General features: G+C 37.6%; 1 pseudogene; it reads left to right on the forward strand.

Moving 5' to 3' along the window:
- The first annotated feature begins 5093 nt into the window (after positions 1-5093).
- On the forward strand, positions 5094-5279 carry LOC129239891 (U2 spliceosomal RNA; annotated as a pseudogene).
- Positions 5280-25997: the final 20718 nt, after the last annotated feature.

Genomic DNA, 25997 nt, shown 5'->3' on the forward strand with positions numbered 1-25997 from the left:
TCTGTTATATGAACACATAATTAAAAATACCTAACAAACATTTTATTAGAATTACGTTTTCAAACCCGTTTTCTTTGCCGGCATCCATTATTTAGTTTTGACTTTGACGTTTCTCTTTACATTCGTAAAAATAATGACCTATAATAATTACAGAAAACACAGGGTTGAATATAAAAAAGTATGGATCTAGGATTATTTTATAGTCTCAGATTTTGGGAGAGAAATTTTGTATGCGAAATCTCGCTTTTTAATTATGAATTGGGAGTTAAGCACGAAAATGTATATCATCTACTTATATGTGAACGTATTATAACTTTGCTCCCATGAAGCAGTATTTGCATGAGGGGATTTTCTGAGTTATTCAAAATCGCTTTCAACAAAGACAGGTGCGCAAATTGTGTTCCAATTTTCTAGAAAGCAATGAAATCCATTGAACACAGGTAAATAGGTGATTTATTGCGTAATTAACTTTGTAAATTTTTGTTGCAAAGTTTGAAATGATTTTATAATTTTTCATACAAATAAATAAATATTGTTGATAATCTAGAAGCTACGCGAACCTACTGGTAGCAATAGCAATCGAATGACATACTAATTAAAAACAAAAAAACATGAATTAGCTGAAGGCGAATCTATTAAAGGTGGTGTTGGTAAATCAGCTGATTTGATTTTTTTCTTTCGCCATGTCCATGTGGCTGTCAGCTCAGAATGAAACAAGGCGAATTCCTTATTTGTTTTCTACTTTCCCAATACTTTGCTTTGACAATCAAACGTACGGAACATTGTTGTTGGTCTAGTGTCATCACCTTTAATGAATGCGCCTTGAATTAGTCTTGATGGCGACAGCAGATAGCGAAACGGGGCACGCTTTCTTGGTTTACCGTTAGGTGAGTTAGACGAAGACGACAGGTGACAGGTGCTACAACAACAACAACAGAACGAAGAGTTAAGCCAGAAGATACGAGTTAAGCCACTCACTATCATGAAAAGCCTTTCGCGAAAGCTGTTAACACTAGCGAAAAGCTTTCTAACTACAGGAGTAATTAGAGCGTTGTTAACAATTCAAAAATAGACCATTTTAAAATTCCGTGATGTTGGAATGTATTTCCTTTGTTAAATACAGCAAGAATTTAACAAATGTTCATTTAGAGAAAATAACGGCACATTCATAGTTCCATTTTGTGCTGGCAGCCACATGGACACAGCAAAAGAAAAACAACAAATGAGCTGATTTACCGATACCACCTTTAATAGATTCGCCTTGGAAAAAATTGTCTGGTCACATTATAAAATATTCCTGTACGAACTTTCATACAATAAACATCTTTCAAGTCTCATCAAAACTCTTATTTTACGTTGCTGGACCTTACTGGACCTCTAATAGAGGCATTAAATGGATTCTTGAGTCATCGCGCTGAATTTATTTTGGCTTATCGAAATTGTTTAACACGACATAATAAACGCTCGACTTCTTAAGAAACTGAGGACCATTTAGCTCTGCAAAATTGGTCGTTTCAACGCAGTTAAACTGGGGAAAAAGAATTTTGGTTATAATGAAAAACTGCCCTTTTCGCAACTTACCCTTTATCCAAATAATAGTTTTGGATATTATAACTCCATTAAGTCAAAGAGACATTTTTGTTTTAATTTCAACATATGTAGGTATTTATTTACAATGTGTTGCATTTTATTGTTGTTTAATATTTACTGATTAGGCAAATATGATATTGTGATTTATTTGTATGTTACACTTTATTGTTTCCCCTACTGCGCGTGATTATTCATATTAATTTCAATACTAAAGTTAACACCAGTAATGCTAGTCTTTGATTTTCATTTTTCTGTGTTTAGAAGAAACAAAAAAAAAAAAATGCAGTAATTTATTCCTTAAAAAGCACAAAAAAAATAAATTAAACAAAACTAAATTTAAGTTTACGATATATTGACATGTACGTATAATGCACAACTTTTTATTAATAATTAAAAGCAACACTGACAGATTACAGGGGCGACAAATACTTTCATGTGTAACTTGTAAGTATTTTTGACGTGATAACGTCTTATAATTCGATTTAGCCGGCTGCACGCACGAAAAAATGTGTCACTACCTTGCTCATTTATCGTTACCTTGTTCATTTGTCGTTACCTTGATAATTTGTCGTTACCTTGAATGAACTGCAAGCGAAAGCGCGGGACGAACGACAAAGCAAACAAAGCAAACGAACGGCAACGTTCGACATCTTGCTCTCTCCTACTTAAGTGAGCGTGTATGTGTATGTATATGCGCATATGTACATATATAAATTCACGTATTTGTATTTGCATATGCCTTCTTATTGATTATTATTAATTTGATTTACTTGAAGAATTTAAAATAAAACCAAGTTTGTTAATAATACCTGTTGTTTTAATGTTATTATTATTTTTTGACGTGATTATGTTATGTTATGATATGTTATGTTATGTTATGTTATGTTATGCTATGTTATGTTATGTTATGTTATTTTATGTTATGTTATGTTATGTTATGTTATGTTATGTTATGTTATGTTATGTTATGTTATGTTATGTTATGTTAATGTTAACTCATTCTCTATATCCATACAAAATATCTATCAAACAAATAAAATTAAAATTTTCTTTTGAAAAATGCAACCATTCAATTAGTATTTTCTTATGATCTTATCACGTTAAACTATCGTCAGTAAACCGACTTTACAGACAGCCTCTTTTTTTTATTATATATGATATATATATGTATATATATAAATATATATTTTTATATATTTACCATATAGCTTATAAGATATGTTGTATACTAATATATGTATATAAACATGCATATACATATACAATTTCGCGCAATTTTCAAAAAGAATAAATCTATATGTAAAGATGCATACAAGTCATATGGACATATCAAATATATGAATCTATTCCGTACGCAAGCAAATGTAAGCTAATGTGCTTGAACTACAAGCGAGAGCGCGGAACGAATGACAAAGAGCACAATCGGCCCCCGCGTTCGGCAACGTTCGACATCTGGCTCTGTCCTACTTGAGTGAGCATACATATGTATGTATATGCGCATTTGTATATAAATTCACATATTTGTATTTGCATATGCCTTCTTCCTGTGTGCATGGCAATGAACCATTTCTCTGTTGAGAATAGGACGATGATAGGAAAAGTAGGAAATGAAAGGGAGTGTTTCGAGTGTAAAGTGTCTTGAAAAAGGCAAATCGATGATGGTGCCTCTTAGTATTGTTGACTTATTAACGTCTGATGCACAATCGAAATTGAACATATCTTTCATGAATTTGATAAATGTTTCGTCATTTTTCACGTTTGTGTAAATGTAACTAGACCTATTCCATTGCAATTCCATTTATTCCCTCCCCTATATCCATACAAAATATCTATCAAACAAATAAAATTAAAATTTTGTTTTGAAAATTGCAACCCTTACATCAGTATTTTCTTATGACGTCGTCACGTTAAACTATCGTCAGTAAACCGACTTTACAGACAACCTCTTTTTAATAATTACTTTAATTATAATAAATTAACATATTGTAAACTTATATATTTAATCCATAAAACAGATTATGCACATTTCATTCAAGCGGCGATTTTTTTGTGGAGCAACTTTCGCTCGAACAACGTTTGACTTACGAGTATTTGGTAAAAATCTCTTTCTGTAGCCTTTTGGTCAAATCAACATTTTTAATGAAGGAAAACTTGTAAATTCACATAGAAAGTAATATCATAAAAAAATGTGTGCAAAATTTCAGGGAGGTCGGTCAATAACTTTTCGAGTTATCGTGTATGCCAATTCGAAAAATATACAATCTTGAGAAAAACGCGTCTAAAGTTTGAATACATGAAAATTCAATGATTTTTGTGACTTACCGATTAATCAGCAATTGCAGCGCCATGTAATTGTCCTTTTGAAGCCTCGCAGAACTCATTCTGTTCAATTAGTTGCTGTTGACGTGCTTTATGAGCTTCTTAAGTGGCTAAAGAGCTGAGGATGAAAAGAGATCCAGATTTTCGGCGTAAGATTTACATTGTCGACCAATTATTATATTTGAGGAGTTAATTGTTTCTAAAATCATTGTATATCCCTCTTTGAATAACCCAGCAGCAATGTATGAGACCATTTCAATAATTTTTGACCCCGAATGTAGGTGTTTTGCGTTTTGCGTGTGACCACCCAAACATCTTTCGAGCAATGCATCTGGTGATAAATCTAAAAATATTGGCTCTACGTACTGCTGGATATCTGTATGTAGTGGTGCAGGGCCTGTTCAGGTCTTAAGACTCACAGGGTGTGATCCACAAGGTATGTGGCCAAGTCTTGCTCCCACCATCAGACGGCCCCTGCCTCAACGGCGATACTGTCATCAGTGCGTGCACGTCAAACTGCGGCCACCAACCATACCCTAACGGTAAGAAGCCCTCAGGCGCAACACAACTCGCCCACTGACCCACAACCGTCCTGCTCCTATTCCAGTGCGGGGACAAACCAGCAGCTCTTGTCCCCCGCACAGTTTGTTCCGTATGTCAGACCAGAGATCCTCGGAACCTGGGGTGGCTCTCTGTAATTCGATATTGAGCAAAAACGATAGTCGAAGTATCGTGTTTGTTTTCTCTAACAAAAAATGTTGTAGCGTTATATCGAACGTTCGATAAATACAGCTCGACACCACTTTTGCTCTCGTTTTCATTTTCTCAGCTGTTTATTTCTTCAAAATGTAAGTTAAAAATTTAAATTTTTGAAGTGAAAACTTCTTTAGAATCGTTGGGAGTGATTTGAGGAAAAGTGAAACGAAAAAGCGACCTTCTTGGCTACGAAGCGTTATATTATATGTTGATATAAAAGTAGCGACGAACTAAATAAAAATAACTTTCATTTTTTCTTGTGATTCGAACCAAGGATTTTGGATCGGAAGCTCACATTGCTAGTCGCTCGGCTACCGCGCCATGTTGTCGTCGCTGGCCTAAAAGTTATTTAGTTACGAAGCGTTATATTATATGTTGATATAAATAATTTTTGTGAGCGTGTAATTCTCAAAAGTTTTATTAGGTTTATTATTTAAAATGTATTGACTAGGTAGTGTGGTTATCAGCTTAACATCTGATAGATCCTCCATCGGAGGACAACAAATGTTAAACTGATTTTTGGAAATGGGCGGAGTGTGTTAGGGCCTTGCTCTCCACCTCTGCCACGGGTTGGCCCGGTATTGCAGTACCGCCGGGATTTCAGCCTTGAATAAATACAAGAAGAAATATACTAATACATTTAGCTTTGGTGGGAAGAGACATAAATTTTTATATGAATACAAGTAGACGAAAATGGAAGAAATTTGTAAGTCTGTTTCTTCGGTCCGTTTGGGTATTTTTTTTGACAACATCGAAACCAAAGCATTTGTATCATATTTTATCTATCATAAGCCACTCGTATCATTTGTTGAAATTGAAAACATTGAGGATGAATAATGATAAAATGAAGAAAATAAAATATGAACTTTATAGCAATATTATAATGAACCTATAATTATCTTGCTCCTAATGCTGCTTTCGTCTTATTCTCTCTCAGTTTGTTTTACGGAAGGTTTCACTTCTATCAAGTCTAACCGTTAGACTGGTATTTTTTTTTTTAATTTTAAGTTTTATATAGTTGTTTACATAGCACTCAACAAACAAACGCTGCTCAACTAAAGATAATGGTGGAATATATGGAAAAGCACGATACATTAGCTAAAAATAGCTTACAGAGTGCAGCTAATGGCCGTTCGAAAAATAAAGAGTTATGGGATAAGCTAACGGAATTGTTAAACAGTAACGGACCTCCCATGAAGCCAACAAAAGCATGGCAAAAATTTTGTATTAACACTTACCATTACTTTTAAACATTTTCATTTGTGGTAATAAATTCTTGTAATACCCCTAGGTATGGACTGACTACAAATACAATGCAAAACGCAAGCTTACCCAGCGCATGAAAAGCATGACGAAAACGGGTGATGGTCCATTTGATGCGGTTTCATTGAACCATATGGAGGAACGGATAGTTGCCGCAGCCAAAATAAGTGAGCATTATCGGGAGTACCAGGCACAACTTCATATGGTTGCCATACAGACGGACCCAGCTGTTCTACTGCGGCTCCTCAGGCAGACGATACTTTCGTTTGCGAATATTTGAGCCAAATCTCGAGCGCCGATAATTCTTCGAGTGACGACGAAGGCAAAACATCAAGTAAGTCTGAGCCTCCAAAAATTAATATACGCCAGGAAGTGGAAATCGACGAGGTACAACCTGCTAAAACGAAAAGATATTCAGACCCCAAAATCAATATAATTGAAAAAGAGATTGAAAAGCAAGAAAAATTTCAAAGTGAAGTGTTGAGGCTTTTCGAAGAGAGCAAACTGCAATTAAAGGAGACACAAATTGCAACTGAAGTGCAATATAAAAAAAAATACCAGTCTAACCGTTAGACGCGATAGAAGTGAAACCTTCCGTAAAACAAACGGAGAGAGAATGAGACGAAAGCAGCATTAGGAGCGGGATAATTATAGGTTCATTATAATTTGCTATAAAGTTCATATTTTATTTTCTTCATTTTACTATTATTCATCCTCAATGTTTTCAATTTCAACAAATGATACGAGTGGCTTATGATAGCTAAAATATGATACAAATGCTTTGGTTTCGATGTTGTCATAGAAAATATTAAAGTACTTACGATGATCGTTTTCACTATTTTGCACAGTGGATGCATTGTTATGCACAATAGAAATACTAGGTTGTGCATTTCGTAATGTTTTTCGGCGTGCACGAAATTCACGTACACGTTCTGTTGAAGTCTTTGCGTTTTTTTTAGTTTTAGTTTTATTTTCTTTTTGTTTTTTTTTCTGTCGATATGCACGACACTTTTCTGCATTACTTTTCGGCATAATTCCGGTAAATATCTAAAAATGAAAATATTTACGAATATAAAAATACGGACGCAATACAGCACACGCGGTTGCTATTATGAGCGTCGTAACGCGTATATTACACAGACGTACTAACATACACACAAACATTCGTAGGACGCTTGGTTTGAATTTTTTATACATATGTATGTATGCTATACTATGGCCTAGCCTATGTACGTACATACATATTTGTGTTCTGAACTTCCAGCAAAACAATGCTTATTAATATACACATATGCATCTACATACAACCGCACACACAGGCCACTCACTTTATTCCTGTAAATGCGTATGTCGTCCAAAGCTAAAATTCTACGCCTAGCGACTACAAGAACAAAATGCATTAATAGGCGCAGGCGTAGCGGCCATCATCCTAGTTGCCATAGCGCTGAACAGTCGCGGCGGCGCCGAACAGTTTCAACTATTGTACTGTGCAACAAAAACTCATCATCAAAAAATTGATTTATAAATTCGAGCTCATAGTTCTAAGAGCAAGTACTTTCATTCATAAAACGAGCCGCCCATATGCTAATTTTCTCGACAATTCGAAAATAGTCAATATTGGAATATTTCGCGTAGAATTATTTGCCAATATTCAATTTTTGTCAAGTCGAGTGCCCGCGGCTCCGTAAATATGTTTGCACCCATATATGTATGTAAATATATGTTTCTAAATGCTCGACAACCGCAGCTGCCTGTTCAAGGTTACTGTACATTAGGCCGGGGAAAATCATATTCTAGGGATCAGAATAAGAAATTTTGCCGAAGGAACCATACCTCTAAAACGATTTTTGATGTCCCCCAATATGGGTCGAACTTTTTAGTTTCTTTTCTATAACTCACATTCATTCATTTACATATGTTCTGACTAAATAAATTTCTTAAGAGAAAAAATAGATAATATTATAAATAAATAAAAATAAAGAAAAAACATAGCCATTTAGCTGATTTTTTCATGTAAAGGCCAAAAATGGTGATATTTTAAAATTGGGGGACATCAGAATTCGTTTTAGAGGAATGGTTCCTTCGGCAAAGTTTCTTATTTTGATCCCTAGAATACGATTTTCATATAGCAATGAGCGATTTTTAAATCGACCCGCCCTACTGTACATGCAATGCTGTGCCTATGAATGCGCGCTGGATTTCTTGAGAAATTTTACCGTATGTTTTGCTGTGGCGAGGCACATATGTACATACACACAACATATATACATATATCCGCATATACATATATTGTACATACATATATAAATTCACAAATTTAAATTTGCTTATGCCATCCTTCTGTGTGCCTGGTAATGAAGCATTTTCTATACATACATATATATACGTATATCTTTTTTCTTCTTCTTTTTGGTGTCGCTTTTTCGTTTCATCGAGTCTCAAATCACTCCCAACGATTCTAAAGAAGTTTTCACTTCAAAAATGAAGATTCAAGTCTTAGAGCTAGACTTGGAAAAACTGAAATGTGAAATCGCATTGCTAAAACGAAAAATGAATTAATAATGAGTTACTTTATGTATGTGATAACTTTAAGCTTAGTTTTTTATCTTTTATAAAAAGAAAGACTTATACCTGAGAAATGAAGTACAATTTTTTGTTATACTTAAGAAATTTTATTTAATTACCAGCAATAAAATGAATTGCTGATTGGGAAAGATGGTCTTTTATTCTATTTCTTATCCTCTCTGATAATCGATTATTTATGTCCAATAGTGTACATTCTAACAGTCTTTCTTGTCTTTGAGTTAGAGTTTCGTTGCTGAATTGATATGAAATATTTCTATTGATGCATTAGTGGAGTGTCTGGAGCGTTAAAAACGTTAAAACCTAGGATGTCTCAGGGACTAGATGAAATTAAATTATCTTTGCGAAAATGTGTTGTGAATAACATAAATAATAATCTCTACCTATTTAAAAGTTGTGCATTTGATTTTTAAATAGCAAAAATTTATGATTGCAATAACTTATGTGCTATAATGCAAATAACGTTGTAGAATTTATTGTTTTTGTAACAGAAGTGGAAGCAAATGAAAAAATAAGTAGATTATCGATAATTAAATGTAAAAAAAAAAATATTATGTAAACTATTCGTTTATTTAAATAATTAGCATACAAAAAAAATAAAAAATTGTTTTCTGTTATTATAGCATAAAAGTAAAATCGAATTAATTATTAAAAACAAAAAAATTATGACTATTTAAAAGAAAAAAAAATAAATTAACAAAAAAATTTGTCTATTGAAAAATTTACATTTTTTCAAATATCATCTTCAATTTCACTGATGTTAATCATAGGCGCTACATTTAGACAGCTGTTGTCGTTGCACTGTAGGCATGCTACACTGCAGTATAATCCACTTTTTCGGCATCCGCATGCAGCTCCACATCCTTTTTTGCAATTGCAAAATAACATTTTTAATAAATTTTCCGGAGCAGGTAATTGATTCGTAAATATTGGATGATAGGTATTATTGGAATAGTTCCATCCCCAATTTTCGATGATTAAATCATTCCCTAACCACATCTGGATTTGTAGGTAAACCCGTTTAAAGTGTTCAAATGCTGCATCAGATGTGGGAGGTAACGAAGATAAAAGAACACTTGTGTCTTTGGCAGTTGCTTTGATGGAAGAATTGAACCTGAATGTATTCAAATCTGTAATTTTTGCCGAAGCACCATACAGTCCCAAAATACATGTAATACCAGCTTGAAATATATTATTTGCATCTTCATGTACATTTTTAAATACTACTGCTGAGTCATGTAGATCATTCCGCTTCTCAAAATTTTTGATAAACCTAATTTTTCCTTTATTGTAAAACGCAGAAGTAGTATCACAGCCCGTGAAAGCATGTAAAAATAGAACATGTTCTTTAGATGCTGGTAGAGATTTTTCTAAACTTTTCAACGAAAATATTTGTTGGTTAACTTTGCCTCGGGATGGTTTTAAAAAATATATTTCACGATCAGTAGGCGCCACTGACGTTAACACAGCCAAGACGTCAATGTCTTCAGAAATTACAACAATATTTTGAGATTCTAAACTAATTGCTGTATCAACATTTATTTTATCTGCATCGCTTTCCGCTTGGCATGTAAAAATATTGTTATCAGCTAATTTTATACTTAACATTTCGATTAGGCGAGATTTATGTTTTTTATTCGTTAGAAATTTATCTTGAGCGATTTTTAACGGCATATTTTCATCAAATTCAATATCTGTACTTATATTTTTTAGTGCGCGACGATTCCTTTCAGCAGATTTAATACCGTTCTTCTTATATCCATCAAATACCACGTATGCGTTATTATAATTATTCCTCAAATATCTTACGTAATGTTCGCATATCATTTTGAATGTTTCATTTAATTGCCATTTGCAACGATATAACAACATGCCTCCATCAATAACATAATGAACATTTTCTAAGCTTTTCAAATTAATCTGAATTTCTGGGAATAATTCGTAGAAAGTTGATTTTTTTGTTTTTCGCAGTTGGCCATCTTCAAACAGAGCAAGTGGATATGGTGCCAGTTCATAATTCATATAAGTTTTTAATTCATCATCTGTTTTTTTCAACACACAAATACATTGAAACAGCAACAATGGATCAACGGGAATAACATTGTCATGAATTTTTATTTTATTATTTTTAGCCAATAGATTATTTATTTTATCTTTCCTTAATAACTTCAATTCGCGTACATTTTTCCCTTCGATTTTCTTCATAACTTTTAAACCTTCGTCAAAAGCATTGTAACAATTTATACTTTTATCACCGGTAATTCCAGTGGCAATTGACATAATTGCATATGTATCAGGAAAAGGACTGTGTTCTTTGAAAAAGTCTACCAATCTTTTTACATCGATACCATCCCTTTCAATTCCAGCATCTGTAGAATCACTGCGTTGATGACTTTTATTGAAAGATATGTCACAAAAATTTTCTATGCTTTCAATAATATCTTTTCTATAAATAACTCCTCTGATCCTTTATAAACTACACTTTCAGTGGCACCTCGTTCAAAAGGACCCCCTTCGACGCTTATTCCTTTCATTAAAGTCTGATCACTTGCAATGCCAGAAAAAAAATATCTGATCGCCTAGATGTGAAATATCCTGTTGTATATTTTTCGAACTCTGCTGGATCCATTCTACACTGTAATTCCTTCATATCTTGCAGATAAATTTGTGCAGCCTTCGCATAGGGAAAATGTCCTGATGCGTCGAATAGTGGAATCATCAGCTCAGTACTATGTAGATGTAAATTCCAATCCCCCATAAGGTCGGCAGCAATGAAGTCTTTCAATATTGTTACCATTCGAAAATACGTAATCCATAGTTTTGATGTTTTATCTTTATTTTCAAGCTCAACTAACTTATCTTCAAAAATTCTACTCAGCATTTGAAATCCTTGATTTTCTGTAATTTCATTGTAATTGAACATTTCAAAAATCATCGATATTTATTCGTCATTCAATACATTTAAAAAATCCGCATTATTTTCCTTAAGATCTTCAAAAATTAATTGTGATAAAGCCTGCTGCAATAAGGTATGAGCACGTATTGCTCTAGCATAGGCACGTCCTGACGTTATGTGATCAATCGTATTTTCTGCATAAATGGTAGAAAAAACTTCTTTTATCCCACTTCCAGCCATAATATAACCAATAATATATAACGTTGGGAAGATGTTTTTCTTTATCTATTTAAGTAAAATTTAACGTAGAACTAAAAAAAAATTATTTGCAACTAAATATTATATTATGCTCCAATATATTAATTTTTCATATTTTTTTGTTTAAACAATGAAAAAATTAATTGCACAATATAATATTGGTAGAAGTTACAATTTAGAGCATACAAAAGAAAATCCTGATGGTTACATGGCAATTCATTCAGTCCCTCAGAGATCCGAGGTCAAAACCCCCGGGCACTCCACTACATACATTGTGAAGAGCGGCGCACACGTTTGCAATTTTCGCAACCAATGTTGGGTTGTACCTTGGCTTTCTATCGTCCGGTAATATTCGCCAGCGGCCTAAAGTGAACAATGCAATTAATGTTAGTATATTTACCTTTGATTCAATAAATACAGGAACCTTTGTATACGCCAATGCTTCTAGCCTTACTGTGAATGTCGTTGAAAATACATTTGCCTACGTCGGTCTCATTTTCGCGTAATCGATACGAGGCATAAGCCATGGCTCAAGAGAGTATCCAGAATCCCCTAAAAATATACATATTTATTCCCGTCACTTAATTTTTTCCTATTTAATTACTCACCTAATAGCCACGAACTTGTATCTCCATTATTATTATGGCGCCGCTCCATTACCTTCCTCTCATTTGAGGCTTTCCAAATAAAGGAATCGTGCGCAGCCCCTCCGTACTGTGGGCATATAGCTTTTATTCTTAATTTATGGTCACATATCTGCAATAAAAAATGTAGAGTACGATAACTCCAAGAAAAAAGGATTAAGTGCTGGTGTAAGTATATATTTACAATCATCGCGTTTATACTATACTTTCCTTTCCTGTTGAAGTATATATGTTCGTTCTCAATAGATCTCAATAGCACTAAATGAGTACCATCTACGACACCAACAACTGCAATGAATGAAAATAGTAAAAAATTTAAATTTCGTTAATATTGCACTTCCCGCAAAGTTATATTTTTCATGGAACCAACCGCTGGAAGTTTTTTTCGAAGATATCCATTGGTTGCATAGAGTTTTTCCAACGACGATAATGTGCTGCGAAATATCTTCGACAGAGTACTGTGCCCCATTGCTGCTGTGTGTGCGCGGCCAGTTTGCCACTGGTAACCGCCACCTTCTTATATCTCCAGCATTGCAGCTAGCCTCAAAATTGGAGGTATATATGTACTCCAAAGTCCTACTCTAAGGTTTATTTCCCAAAAAAGGACACAAAAACCTCCTTGGTCAGTCGGTATTTTGTTTGGAAGCTGTGAAAAAGAAATACTTTGATATTTTCCTAATGAAATTTGTATTAATCTTACTATAAATCGGGCAATTCCATTGGATTCGACGCATCGCGTATTCTCCTTCTATTTATTGAAGAGTTTCATTGGAATCTTCCAAAATTAAAAAATAACGCCAATTGTACATATTTACTCTTAATTTTTATTGCTTTCATGCACTTTTTGACAGCTATAAACCACTTTTCAAACACTTCCGAAAATATGAAAACGATAGTACAAATATCGAAATTATGGAAACAAAATGGGATCGTCGCGCATTCGATATTGAATTAAAGTGTCGAGCAATCGAGAGTTGACTATCGAATTACAGAAAGTCAACCCTGACAACAGTCCAGTGCAATTCTTGCAATGGCTGGTTGTCACTTTCGAAGGTGAGTGGACACGCGACTACGTTGTCCCCTGCTGCAGAGCTCTGCACCCGCAACGGCCCCCTGTGGTGCGGCCACGCGTCAACGTCAGGCCACAACTTTTGCGGAACGCACAGCAGGACCAACGCAGACAATACCACGCGTCCCTCACCCCCCGAGTTACGACCACACTGCCGAGGAGTTTCAGACTCTTACAATTGAACTGCAACGGACTTACGAGTAAGATTGACGAGATAGTGGACTTCATGAACCGACATGGTATCAAGATAGCTGCTGTCCAAGAGACAAAACTGCACGCTAGCTCCTCCCTGATCATCAGGGACGGCTGTTGTGCACAGAAAGGATTGCGAGCGAGACAACGGTGGTGACCTAGCGTTCATAGTCCACCATACAGTGCAGTATGGTCGTCTCATTTTAGCATTTTAGAATGTCAAGGGATAACTGTCCGGTCAGGCGATGCCGAGCTCGAAATTTATAACATCTACATATCCCCTGCCACCTGCTGCCCATCAGGATATCGCCCCGATATTGGCGCGCTCATCAGTGGTGAAAACCGATTGGTAGTAGGTGACTTCTATTCGCATCACGATCTTTGGCATTAAAGCCTGCCAAATGATCGTAGTGGACGGCTATTGGCAGAGCAGATAGACGATTCTACATTCAGCACTGTAAACGACGGCGCCCCCACTAGGGTAGTGGGCAATTGCAGCAGCCCGCCTGACATCACAATTGCTAGCGCAGGTCTGATAAATAGCATAACCTGGCGACCTATGCTATCGCTTGCGCACATTCCGCAAGGTGATCACAGCCGCCGCGGTTCGCTTTATACCCGCTGGAAGAATCCGGGACATACGTCCCAATTTCCCAGCTGAAGCAGCTGCTCTGACGAGGCCGATCCTGGGGATCCTCGGACAAAGGATCTCAATTCGGAGGTCCGGCAACTGGTGTAAGTAAGCTCTGGTCCACCGTAAGGTCCCTGGCGAACCCAACGAAGCACAGCGACAAGGTGGACATCACCTTCAACGGTCCTACTTCGTCGGATCCGAAGAGATGCGCAAGCTATTTTAGTCGGCGATTTATTCTGCATCCTCCGGCCGACATATCCAAACGTGGTGCTACCAGACGGCTGCACAAACTGACACACAACTGTGCGCCACTTGCTTTCTCCAGCGAAGAGGTTCAGGAGGCCATCAAACACATGAAACTATCTAAAGCCATTAACCCTGACGGACTAAACATGCTGATGCTGAAAAATTTCATTCATTCAAATCATTCCTAATAAGTGGAAATTAGTCAGAGTGGTCCCACTACTGAAGCCTGGGGGACGCGTCAACCAAGGGGAGTCTTATCGCTCAATAACTCTCCTTTCTCCTGTAGTGAAGACTCTTGAGGCTCTTCTACTCCCACTCTTTACGAAACACCTGAACCCAGCCTCACACCAGCATGGTTTCTGAAGAGTACATAGCACCACAACGGCACTCACCGTCATCAACACCCAGGTGAGCCGCAGTCTTAACTAAAACCGCCACTACGAGAGGACTGTCATAGTACCGTAGGACCTAATAAAGGCTTTCGATACAGTCAGCCACGCCACGCTACTAGATGACATTTTACGGTCAACACTCCCGCCAGGGCTGAAGAGGTGGACCGCGAACTAACTGAGTGGTCGTCATTCGTCGGTGATATTTCGAGACCAAACAGTCAAACAGAGGAAAATAAAGCAAGGAGTTCCGCAGGGTGGTGTCCTTTCACCCTGGCTTTTCAATTTCTATATCTCGAAACTTCCCTAGCCACCAGAGTGAATCTCCCTGGTCTCTTACGCCGACGACTACACGATAATGGCGTTGGGCAATGACATTGATGGCCTATGCTCTAAGGTAAACGACTACCTCACCTGCCTTTCTCGCTTCTTCACTGCGAGGAATTTACAACTTTCCCCCACTGAATCCACGGCGACCCTCTTCACCACCTGGACAAAGGAGGTCAAGCTGCAACTTAAGGTAAAAGTCGACGACACACCAATTACGACGGTTAACCACCCCAAAATATTGGGAGTTACCTTTGATAGCTTGCTCTCCTTCTCAGCGCATACAACCGCTATTGCAACTAAAGTACAGAATCGCAAGAAGGTCCTCAAGTCGCTTGCCGGCAGCACTTGGGGCAAAGACAAGGAAGTGTTGCTGTCGACTTTCAAGGCAATAGGCCGACCGGTTCTAAGCTATGCTGCGCCTGACTGGCCGCCTGGAACTGGTGATTCGCAGTGGATGAAGCTTCAGACCTGCCAAAACACACAATGAGGGCCGCGGCAGGATGTCTCATGATGTCCCCGATACAACACCTACACGACGAGGCCCACATGCTGCCTGTGAAGGAGCATCACAAACTGCTCAGCAAGCAGTTTCTGCTAGGGTGTTACCGCAGGCCTCACCCATGCACACACCTGATTGAGTCTGAGCCACCGCCTAGGCACGTCAGGAAGCATTTCCTCAATTACGCGGACGAGATCCAAGACAAAACAGACAGACAGCTACTGGATCGGACAGTGTACAGACAGACCATAAACGACATTCATCGAGAGACCATTACCACCTTATTAAGCTCCTGGCCCCTGAATGCCGTTATCGGAGTCCAACCACCACATATCGCAGACGAAGAGCTCCAACATCCTCGAGAATCCCGCGTAACATTGGCACAATCACGTTCTGGATACTGTAGCAGGTTAAACTCCTACTTATCCAGAATTGACCCCGACATACTAAACATATGTCCGGTATGTGAAGGCACCCCGCACGACACAAACCACCTTTTCACATGCCCCATCAAACCCACTCATTTAACACCCCTCTCCCTCTGAACCCAACCTGTCGAAACAGCTAGTTTCCTGGGCCTACCGTTAGATGAGCTAGACGAAGACGACCCGTGATTACACTACACTGACAGGACAAAGTTATTGCTACAACAACAACCAGGTGGACAGTACTCATGGCTTGGCTTGTCATCCGTGAAGCACAAATGATAATAGGTGGCCATTAAGCTTTTTTCATATTTTCGACGCTGTCAACATTTCTACGAATATCTAACTCATAATATACTGATAATTTGTTGATGAGAGCTTGAGTGAGTTTGCTTCTTCCTCCGAGTTTTTTATCTTTTGTGACTGTTCGAAGGCGGGTACCCATTTTCTTTTGTACGTGGCCAATATACTCACTTTTCACTATACCGGAAAATTGTCTCCATACGGATTTACATCGAGAATACCTTTAAGTGTTTTTGAATCTCCATTTCCTATATAATTACCGTATTTCACGCCATACAATTCTCTGATCTCAAAAACATTTCTTTGATTGATTTAACTTCCATTCCACCCGCAGATTCTCTTGGCACTCATCTATACTAATATTATAAAGAGGAAAACTTTGTTTGTTTGTTTGGTTGTAATGAATAGGCTCAAAAACTACTGGACCGATTTTAAAAATTCTTTCACCATTCGAAAGCTACATTATCCACGAGTAACATAGTGTTGCGGGGAGAATCCTGTATGCGGCTACAAATCTGTTGCGGGAAGAACCAATAATGTTGCGGGAAGGACCAATAATGTTGCAGGAAGAATCTTGAAGGCGGCTATAAACTCGTTGCAGGGAGAATCCTTAATTCTTAATGTTGCGGTAGGACCAAGTTGATTGAAGCGATGAAATATCCGGCTCGAAGGACCAAAAATGTTGCGGGGAGAATCCTGTAAAAATCCTTGAGAATAACACCAACAGCCCTAGCACAACCATTCGACGAATCTCTTGCCGTCTGTTGAAGTGATCGGACAGCTAGATGAGACGCAGCTGCCACTCCGTACGTCACGCGAACCATGCGAAAATCTTGGATAGGCAGGGATGGGTGGCTACGCCATACGATGCGTTGTAAATCGGCGTGTTTTAAAGATACGCAGATTTGACGATACATTTTGGCGACATCTGCTGTTACAGCATAGCGGTGTGTTCTAAAGCGAAGTAAGATGGAGTATAAATCTTCCTGCAATTGAGGTCCTATAAATAATGCGTCATTCAGCGAATTCCCGGAAGTCGATTTTGCGGACGCGTTAAATACAACCCTCAATTTGGTCGTGGTACTATTTTCCTTTAAAACAGGATGATGAGGCATATAATACGTTGGATTCATAGTCTCTGACGTGACCTGCATATGTTTCATGTCAATGAGTTCATTCATGAATTCATTGTAACGTAAACGAAGATCGGAGTCACAAGCGAGTCTTCTTTCAAGTCGTAACAAATTCCGGATAGCAAAGTTTCGCGACTCTCCCAGAGCTACATCGGGCTTCAGCGGCAATTCGACGACAAACCGTCCGTTAGGTTCCCTTCGATGCGTTGTTTCAAAATGGTCTTCACAGTAACGCTCCTCATGCGTAAGATACGTTTTTTGCGGAGCTTCCTCTAACTCCCATAACTTGTTCAATGCTCGATCCAAATGAACATCGCAATGTAACGACTGTAAGCGTGGCATATCAGGCTCAGATCCATTCACACTTCCAAACAGAGTCCACCCAAAGACCGTCAGTTGAGCCATAGGAGCTCCAAATGGACCCTTACGAAGTTCTGTACAGATCAGTTGATCCATAACGTCCATTCCAATCAATATATCGACCCGTCCAGGCTTCATAAAATGGGGATCGGCTAAAAACAAACCTCGGATATGTGGCCACGATGACGTAGCTATAGTCTGTGTTGGCAAGTCGCTTGTAATTTTAGACAGAATTAACGTTTTGACAGTGAAGCATTGATTTGTAGAGAAAGAAGAAAGAGAAAGTGATACTTCACCTCTAGCTCGTCCTCCTTGCGCTGACCCAATTCCAGTAACCTCCCATATGAGGTGCAGCCGGTGGATTAAATCGCCATTCGATATTCGAGTCCGCAAAGAAAGAGCGAAGTTTAATATCAGCCATGCACTGTTGAAATGCAATGCGCAACTCCTTCTCGGCTCCAACGAAATTTGTACCGTTATCTGATGCCATGACCTTACAAAATCCTCGACGATTTGTGAACCTTTTAAACGCATTTAGGAAAGCTGGTGTTGACAGGTCACCAACAAATTCGAGATGCATCGCACCAGTGCACATACAAATGAACGAACAAATGTAGCCTTGGTAGCCTTAGCTCCTCTTCCTTGGGTGAATTTGTAGAGGTAAGGTCCAGCGAAGTCAACAGCAGTGTGAGTAAAACAACGGGCGTAGGTTGTGCGAATGACAGGTAGATCACCCATGACTTGTGTGGTAAGATTGCGATTCAAATAAGTGCATTTCACGCACTTATGGTATATATTACGGATCAAGCTACGAGCGCCGATAACCCAATAACGACGTTGCAAGACAGTTTGCATAATGCGGGGCCCAGCGTGCAAAGTGACCTTGTGTATTTCGCAGATTATTAACTTAGCAAGCGGACAATTCTTAGGCAAAATAATGGGATGCCTAACATCTGGAGCGATTTCATTATTTTTTATTCTTCCTCCAACACGTAGAACACAAGTCCCATCCAGAAAGGGCTGCAGACGCAAAAGACTACTGCGAAGTGGGATTGGTCTTTTAGCGCTGCAAGAAGAAATTTCATTAGAAAAATAAAACTGTTGCGTATACCTTATTAGGCGAAGTTCAGCTTCAAATAACTCTTGGCAACTCGGTGTACCAAAACGCTTTATAACATTAAGCCGTCTGTTAGCCCGAATGTTAGTCAAAAAGCGTAAAACGTAGGAAATAACTCGACGCAGCTTAGAATACGATGAGTATTTTGTCATCACGGACCAATAATCTGTAGAATTAGTCACATGGGCACGAATACTATTTCGTACGCCCAGCTCTGTAGTGTGCTCTTTAGATTTTTTCTGCTTCCATAATTGTTCAGTGCTCTTCAGGAAAATAGGACCAGCCCACCACAATTGATGACGTAATAATTCGGAGGGAGTTATACCTCTTGAAGCACAATCTGCAGGATTCTGTTCAGAACGAACGTGGTTCCAACATTCGGGAGGCAAAACTTCTTGAATATCAGCTACGCGGTTGGCTATAAATGTCACCCATCTGCTGGGGTGAGCTTGTAACCATGCCAATGTTATAGTAGAATCAGTCCAAGCGAAAAGCGGATAACGGAGTTCAGACCAGCAGTGCAGCACGCTTCGCACTAGTTTAGCAGCAAGATGAGCGGCGCATAATTCAAGACGTGGCAGCGTTGTCGGCTTAAGCGGAGCTACCTTGGCTTTCGACGAAATTAATGACACAGTAATGCTACCGTCGCTTTGTGTTGTTCGTGCATACAAGACGGCGGCGTAAGCGCGCTCGGACGCGTCTGCGAATACGTGCAATTGCGTAAATGACCCAGCTACTTCAGTAGGCATCTTATCTCTAAAAATGTTATTAGTTGCTCAAAAGATGGAGGATCATCACTAACGAGCGATAACTCCCACTGCTTACGCGTTTCGAATGCCAACTTACTGACGACCTCATGTACCAACCAATCATCCCAAAAATCAATCGGACGACCCAACGCTTTAAGCTCGCGAATATGCTGTTGGAACGAATCAATTACACCTTTGATTGCGTCAGCATTGTCATGCGTAGCCCTTTTAATTTCAGCCAACGCGCGAAGATGAGATTCCACAATTACACGAATAACCTTATATCGCGATGTTAATAGACCCCAAGCTTCAACGTAATTTGCGTCACATATTTTAAAACCACTGATAATTTTCAACGCATCACCTTTCAAGCAGCTTCGGAGATAGTGCAACTTTTGTCCATCTGATAAAGTAGAGTTACTATCAACTAACGAAGAAAACGCGTCGAAAAAACCAATCCATTCTGTAGAGTCACCGGAGAATGTGGGCAACTCCATTTTCGGTAAACGTATAACCGTGGACACAGATGCCTTTGTGGAGCTATCTTGCGATTTAGTACGACAATTTTTCACGCGGCTAAAGTTAGCTGAAGCTGTAGAGTACCAAGTTTCGGCTTGGATACGCACATTTTCTTCAATTTCAATAACATCGGCACCACACGTAATTTCTACAGCGTCTTGAGCAACGTTAAAACGAACCCACTGTTCACTCAATAACTGAAGGTAGCTTGCAATATTCTCTGCATCCATAGTGAATGCCTCATCAATACTTTTTGCCATATACCGTTTAATGGCATTGAGAGCGGAATCGCGCGTTTTAGTAGAATTCGACATTTTTAATATGACAGAAAAGCAATCGACGGGTTTTTAGAATTTTCGCGATGTTAAATGCAGGAACGGCTGCACAAACGTACACACGATTTATTGCACAAAAATAATTTTCTTAATAATCGTTGCGCCTTTTGCTACGCGTATGTATGTACACAAGCGAATGCGTATATGCAAAAGGCAAGCGGTGTGACTATATCCGGCTCGAAGGACCAAAAATGTTGCGGGGAGAATCCTGTATGCGGCTACAAATCTGTTGCGGGAAGAACCAATAATGTTGCGGGAAGGACCAATAATATTGCAGGAAGAATCTTGAAGGCGGCTATAAATTCGTTGCAGGGAGAATCCTTAATTCTTAATGTTGCGGTAGGACCAAGTTGATTGAAGCGATGAAATATCCGGATCGAAGGACCTCACTAATGAAGAACACAAATTCCTGTTGGTTATTGCAGCGATGATATTGCGGCAAAAATTCCCAATTTAAAATATGTTGCTTCTGATTCAAAATTACAATTTTTTCTCTTCCTTTATTTTACAAAATGTTCCGTATTTATACACATTTCTTTACAAACAAAACCTACTTAATTCACAGAAAATTATAACAAATAACAAAAGTTGAAAAACATTAAAGTATTTTAACTAATATTAAATTGAACTCAACACATAGATTATATTTTATTTTGGAAAAAATAGGGTTCCGTAAGATATTTGGATTTTTCGGACACAAACTGAAAAAAATCTTATATCTTCTTTCTATATACAGTAGGTTCTGTTTTTATGCGGCTTTTTTTTATGCGGTTTTGAAATAGTGCGGTTTTTTTTTAAATTACAAAATGCATGTCGACCTATGGGGAATTGTACATATAAACAAGATTCTAAACCAGCTAAGCAAAAACTCATCACAGATTGCATCAGAAATGCTAACCCTACAAGTATGGAAGATATATAAAGATATAATTTTCAAAGATACAATATTTTGTTTATGCGATTTTATTTAATTATTTCAGATTCATGCGGTCTATGGAACGTATCTATAGTAATAATATGGGACTAGTGCCCTTTTTTATGCGATTATTTCAGATTTATGCGGTTTTAGCATTTGAAACGTATCTATAGTTTTACTATAGAACTGGTAGCTTTTTTTATGCTGTTTTTTCTTTATGCTGTTTCTTGCGGAACGTATCTACCGCATAAAAACAGAACCTACTGTATATATAAAATTCAAATTATGTATGTATTATATCTATAGATCGACTTGCGTCCTAAACGCATAAACCGATCGTAACCAAATTTGAAACACGAACTGGATACCTTACCGGGATGGTCATTGGCTAAAAAATATTTTGATATATATAGGGGGCGTGACACCTCCCATACAAATGGAATTTTTAATAGTTCGTATTTCTGGAAGTATTTACGTTAGACTACTGAAATTTGGTAAGGGGTTATATGACATTAATCCTTACCACATTCAGAAAAACTGCGTATAACGAAAAAGGGGGCGTGGCACCTCCCATACAACTGGAATTTTTTATATAGATCGACTTGCGTCCTAAACGCATAAACCGATCGTAACCAAATTTGAAACACGAACTGGATACCTTACCGGGATGGTCATGGGCTAAAAAATATTTTGATATATATAGGGGGCGTGGCACCTCCCATACAAATGGAATTTTTAATAGTTCGTATTTCTGGAAGTATTTACGTTAGACTACTGAAATTTGGTAAGGGGTTATATGACATTAATCCTTACCACATCCAGAAAAACTGCGTATAACGAAAAAGAGGGCGTGGCCCCTCCCATACAAAATAAAGAATGCAATTTTTCATTGTCCATATCTCCGGAAGTATTTGGGCTAGACAACTGAAATTTGGTAAGAGATTATAAGGTTAATACCTAACACCTGCATGAAAACTGGTGATAGCTAGAAATGGGGCGTGACACCTCCTATACAAATGGGATTTTTCATACTGCATATCACTGGACGCATTTATGGTAGAATACCAAAAATTGGTAAAAAGTTTAATGAAGTTAGTATTTAGTACTCCTACAAAAAATATGAGCTTAGAGACAAATGGGGGTTAGACCATTTGATATAGAAACGGATTTATATTATCGACGATAGAGGTATTGCTGAATTAAACGCATTCTCTTATTGGTAAAGCTTTATCCGTAAGTAAACAGTCCAGCAATCTAACGAACTCATGTTTTACCCATGGCCAATTATATGTAGCCTGCTCCAGAGTTGGCGCACCGAAAAACCTATTTATTTATACTCAAACTACTTTTAGATGAAGGTCACACAAGATTGAAAAAAAGAGACATCTTCAAGTCTGCAGTATCTTAATGATCTCATCCCACGCGAGAGTCCGTCCACAACTTCCTCCAACCACATCTATCACATTCGAAACAAAAACAAAAAAACAACATCATTTTCACAATCGACATGAGAGACAACGGAAGCTCTAAGGGAGACTGGAAACTAGGCCTTTCCGGCTCCCAGCTACGAAGAATCGGAGACTGGAAACCCGTCCTTTTCAGCTCCCAACTATGAAGAATTGGAGATTCACAACCGATTTAATCATATATGTAAATATATGTTCATTTGAGCAAATAATTCGTTTCTTAGCACTGGCAAGGAAACATATTACTCTAGTATATAAGATTTGTAAACTTATTGTTAGTTTCTTATAAAAGGAAGATTCAATAAATAAAGAAAAATGGAAAAAAATAAAAAATTATACTCAAAATAATATAACAAAAAATGTCGTATATCCGATCGTTTTAAATAATACCTAAACTGACTTAAAAAAGTTAAAGTTGTTTTATTTACTATGCATACTTTTTGATAGAAATGTGGGGTGAAACCCACGGGTATAAGCTAGTTATATATAAAATAAAGTCAACTTTTTGTGTGTGTTCGCTAACCGGGCTTGTCTTTGCACCGAATTAAACCAAACTTACACACATTCTTAAGAAGGTATTGAAGATGGTTTCCGTATAGTTTGGATACCTATTGGTGGATAGGGTTCGAGATATAGGTCAAAACGTGGACCCGGGTAACCTTCGGATGTGTATGTACAATATGGGTATCAAATGGAAGCTGTTGGTGAATGCTTTAGTTCAGAGTATTTCCATCCGCTCCGTGACTAGGGTCTCGAGATAGAGACCAAAACGTGGACCCTAGAATGTGTTTGTACAATATGGATATCAAATGAAAGCTGTGGATAAGTGCTTTAATACGGGTTAATTTTCATACCTATTGATGACTAGGGTCTCGAAATATATGCCAAAACGTGGACCCGCCGTGTCTTTCAACCGAATTAAACCAAACTTACACACATTGTTAAGTAGGTATTGAAGATGGTTTCCGTATAGTTTGGATACCTATTGGTAGATAGGGTCTCGAGATATAGGTCAAAACGTGGACCCGGGTAACCTTCGGACGTGTATGTACAATATGGGTATCAAATGGAAGCTGTTGGTGATTCTTTAGTTCAGAGTATTTTTCATGATTAATAAATGGCCCTGAGTTGATATCTCTACGACCGCAACGACACAATAAAACTATTTGGAAACCCAATCCACGATTGCCGGCCTCCTCGAATTTCCCTGCTTGTTTACACTCGCTACACACAACAAGTTCTGACAACGCAGTAAACACCGTAAAAAACTCAAAACTCAGAAACGCATTTTAATGCGCAACATACGTTTGCAGTATGAGCATAGCGTTTAAAAACGCAAATATGGCAGCACTGCAATGCAACGCGTTCTTAAATGTCATTTCTGCATAAAAACTCGCGCAATATTTGCAGGAAAAATTTTAAGACTGCCATTTAACGATGTCTGATGAAAAGTAAGTATAATAGTAATATTTTTAGCTTTTTATGAAAAAAATATATTGAAAACTCGATAGTTAAACTATATTTCATTATATTTTTCTTTGTTTTAGCGATTATTTTAGTACTTCCGAAGTGAAATTGCTGCTCAGAGTAAGACTGAGCATGGAAAGCGAGTTCTCCTCGGGAAGGAGGAAGAAGAGCGTCCTCTGGAATAAGGTTGTGGAAGAAATAAAAAAAAAGTTAATAAAGACATGAAGATCGACACGAACATCACCCAGCGAAATATAACAATGCATATTATTATAATGAATGTCGTCACTAATAGAACTGGATAATTTTCTCGCTCTTGCACTCGACTGGTCTTCATCATTTTCAAAACGTTTATGCGAGTGTGATGCCCGAGTTGATGTATTTTTATCTCCTTTAGGATAAGAATTAATTTTCATATTTTATATTTTGAAGTAGTGGTGTACTAAATGAGCTCCAAAACTAAACTGATGAAAACTAACAGCAACACCGGATCTTGCCTGCACAAACAAACTCTCTAGCAACTGTAATGCTGTATATTTACTTGAAATTTGTCAATAAAAATATTTTAAAACATCTGCTCATACAAATTTTCAATAATGGACAAGTAGAAAGGTGAAGAGATTCAAGAGACAGGTAAAAAGTCGGCAACATAACTATACCTCTCCCAGCGCTCGAACGCAAAGAATAGAGTCGTCACGGTTGAGGATCTATAATATAAGAAATACTTAAATTTAAGTTTTAAAATTTTTTTTGACATATTCTTAAAGGATTATATTAACATTTTAAGAAAAAAAATTTTTTTTTCGCCATATTTTCCTAGATTTTCATTCAAATTACACTAGTTTACACCAAAAAAAGTCCTCGACCAAAAAGCGTCGCTGAAACCAAAATGAGGTCGCTGAAACCAAAAATGATTTTTTTTTTTTTTCAAAGAACGGTTTCCGTGGATTCTTGGGAAACACCAGGAGCAACAACGACCGTCAATTGATTCATACAATGATGAAATACTTTAAAACTATTGGTTAGTATTGTAAAATGTGCATACTCCAAAACATATTTATCATATAAATTGATTGGAAAATTTACAATTAACTTTGTTTTTGTTAACAGGTGCTCGCATGTCGTTAAAAATGCACCTACTTCACAGTCATTTGGATTTATTTCCTCCGGATTTGGGGGCTGAAAGTGATGAACAAGGCGAGCGATTTCATCAAGATATTGCTACGATTGAAAAGCGTTATGAGGGCTTTTGGGATCAAGGAATGATGAGCAACTAATGCTGGATGCAACTTCGTGAAGATTCCGTGCGACATAAAAGAAGAAGTTTGAGAGTAAAAGCGTATTTTCGACCTCAAACATAGCCATGTCAAAAGCTGCAAAATCACACGTGTTGACTTTATGGGTCATAACTTCTACAATTTTTCGTCGATTCAGACAAACTTAGGCTTAAAATGTAGGTGACAAAATTGTCTTTCAGAAAACCTATCTTATGTCGATATAAAAAAATTTTTTGTTCCAGAAAAAAGTTAATAAACTTGG

The sequence above is a fragment of the Anastrepha obliqua genome, chromosome 2, assembly GCF_027943255.1.
Source record: "Anastrepha obliqua isolate idAnaObli1 chromosome 2, idAnaObli1_1.0, whole genome shotgun sequence".
Taxonomy (NCBI): Eukaryota; Metazoa; Arthropoda; class Insecta; order Diptera; family Tephritidae; genus Anastrepha; species Anastrepha obliqua.